Here is a 3,013-nt window from a genome sequence, read left to right as displayed (position 1 = left end):
ATTGAAAATAAAAACATTTTTTTAAAAAGCTCTCTTCCAGATTCCTTGCACAGCTCTGCCAAGTGGTCCAGCCCTGGGTGGGGAGGAGGAAATTGAGCCCAGAGAGGCCCAGCAACCCCACCCAAGACCACCTTGCAAGCTGGGCAGATGCTAGAGCTGGGGGCTCCCTGGGTTTAGAGTTATTACCTTGTCCCCGACCTCAGAGTCTCAAGGGAAAATCCTGGGAAGTGGTTTTTTTCTTGCTTTCTCCTTGCTTTCTCATTTAGACATGCTCAGTGGGATGAGAGACTGATAGAACCACAAGCCCTGGATGGGCAGGGTTTCCAGGTGCAGTTGGGGAGAGCCGATGGGGTGCGTAGCTAACAGAAGAGATGTCCTGTTTGCTGCCTCGCTCTCCACCCCAGGGCCAGGCAGCGGCAGAAGGGCTGGGGTCCCTCATTGCTTGAAGTCACTGCAAAAGTGGCTCCAAGCACCAAGTTGAGCACATGCTAAGCCAGGGAGGGCTATGGCAAAAAAAACACCCCAAGGTCCACCCAGACAGACGAAGTTCTCCTGTCACTGACACATCCGAAGGACAACTTAGGAGGTGGACAGCCCGATGGTCAAAAGCACAAACTCAGAGGTCAGCCTGCCTGGTCCAAGTTCTTTGCCTTGGACCAGTTCCTCACCTACTGAATCTGTAAAGCAGGGATGACGGCAGCTGCCCGACAAGGCTGATGATTACATGAGATAATGGCTAAGAGGGCTGCCCACCCAACACAGTGTGACTGTGACTAAGCCGGAACTCGGCTTTGGCTGACACCTTATCAGGCCATCGGCAGCAGTTGTCATCTCTGTGCTGCAGGAAGGGTGTCCTCTCATTGTGGTTCCCTGCCAGGTTCTCTCTGTCTGTCCCAACTTCTTCTTTCCTAATACTTTTTCATTACAATGTAACAAATAGGTAGGAAGTTAGAAGATCTACTTGCTTCATGCTTTCAGAGAAGTAATTTAATATCAAAAGATAAAAACTCTTTGCAAATTGATCTATGAATAAAATGTAATTCCAATAAAGATTCTAAGTGATTTTTTAGGCTTTCTGAAACTTATTCTAAAATTCATGTGAAAGGGTTTCCCTGGTGGTCCGGTGGTTAAGAATCTGCCTGGCAATGCAGGGGATGTGGATTCGATTCCTGGTCCAGGAATATCATTTGCACCCTGATCTACATGCCGCGGGGCAACAAAGCCTGTGGGCTACAACTCCTGAGCCCGTGCACCCTAGAGCGCGTGCTCTGAAACGAGAGAAGCCACCACAATGGACGAGAGAAGCCCATGGACTGCAACTAGAAAAAGCCCATGCACAGCAATGAAGACCCAGCACAACTAAAAGGAAGTAAATAAATAAAAATTTTAAAAACTAAATAAAATAAAATTTATATTAAGGCATATGGGCTTCAAATAGCTCAGTCATCCTTAATGAAAGAAGGCATAGAAGGAAGAACTGACCTGCAGATATAAAGAGTGTACAAGGCCGTAGTGGTGAATTCAACATGGAGTCCGTGCAGGGACAGACATGGAGACCAGTGGAATAGAACAGAAGGCTCAGTGGCAGACACATGTATACCTGGGGGACTTAATGTATGACAAGAGTGACATCATGAGGAAGGGACAAACGATCTGATGATGGTGTTGGAAAATTAACTCATTGTAAGGAGAAAAATAAAACAAAATCCCTACTTAACTCCTCATACAGAGATGGACTTCCAGCCGAGTAAAGGTCTAAATGGCATGGCAAAATTATAAAGCTAACATAGGAAAATATTTTTTATTGCAGTATAATTGCTCTACAATGCTGTGTTACTTTCTGCTGTACAACAATGTGAATCAGCTGTATACATATATCCCCTCTCTCTCGAGTCTCCCTCCCGTCCCCCACCCCACCCCACTAGGTCATCACAGAGGGGAAAACATTTTTGTGACTTAAGTGCAAGAAAGGATTTCTTAAACAAAAATTCGTAAGTGCAAAACGTCAGACCAAAACCTGATAGACTCAAATACATCAAAATTAAAGTTTTCTGTTCAATGAAGGTCACTGCAGGCAAGGTTAGTGGACCTGTGACAGAATGGAGGGAGGCATTTGCAACATCTGGAACCAGAGATTAACACCTGGAAGTCCTGCAAATCCAAACAAGATAATTCTCCAATAAAGAAAAATGGGTTGAGTTTTTAAAAAGACAGTTTCAGAAGAAGAAACCCTTGAAGCTAACACACTAGCACATGAAGACAGATTTAAAATCTTTAGGAATCAGAGAGGCACATAGTCAAATGACAATAAGATCTTGTTGTACCCCTACGAAACTAGCAAACATCAGGAAAGAAGTGAATATCAACTGCTGGTGGAGGCAAGAATACCAGGCTCCCTCAGGCATTGTGGGAGGGGGAGAGAGTGTAGGTTTCACCACCTGAAAAAAAGTGCAGTGTTGCTGCTGAGCCAGCAGTCCTGCTCTTGGCTCTTTATGCCAAAGATACACTTGCAGGTCTAGAAGGGACTCCAGCAATGACATGTGTGGCACTATCTGTGAATAATGGGAGTTGATGGCAAAGTGGGGTGTCATGGCTGGGAGAGTAAAGAGGTAATTAATGTGGGTGGATTTTTTTTTAATAAATTCTGCTGCGGTTTTTGTTTGTTTGTTTAACATTTATTTATTTTCTTTATTCTTTTGGCTATGCCAGGTCTTAGTTGCAGCATGCAGGATCTAGTTCCCTGACCAGGGATCGAACCCAGGCCCCCTGTTTTGGGAGCCCAGACTCTTAGCCACTGGACCACCAAGGAAGTCCAGTGGGTTGATCTTAAAAACACAGTTCTTAGCAAATATCTAAGAAACAGAAAAATATTAATACAATATCATTAACACCAAGTAAAAATGCTGACACCATGTAAAAGAATGCTCATTTGGTGGGGAGTTGGGGAGCGTCAGAATGAACCTATGTGGGTTGGGAATGGGTAAAGGGGAATAAACAACTATGTGGAGGAAAT

The sequence above is a fragment of the Cervus canadensis genome, chromosome 18, assembly GCF_019320065.1.
Source record: "Cervus canadensis isolate Bull #8, Minnesota chromosome 18, ASM1932006v1, whole genome shotgun sequence".
In the NCBI taxonomy this organism is placed as follows: domain Eukaryota; kingdom Metazoa; phylum Chordata; class Mammalia; order Artiodactyla; family Cervidae; genus Cervus; species Cervus canadensis.
The sequence above is the reverse complement of the archived record's forward strand: the minus strand, read 5'-3'. Positions refer to the sequence as shown.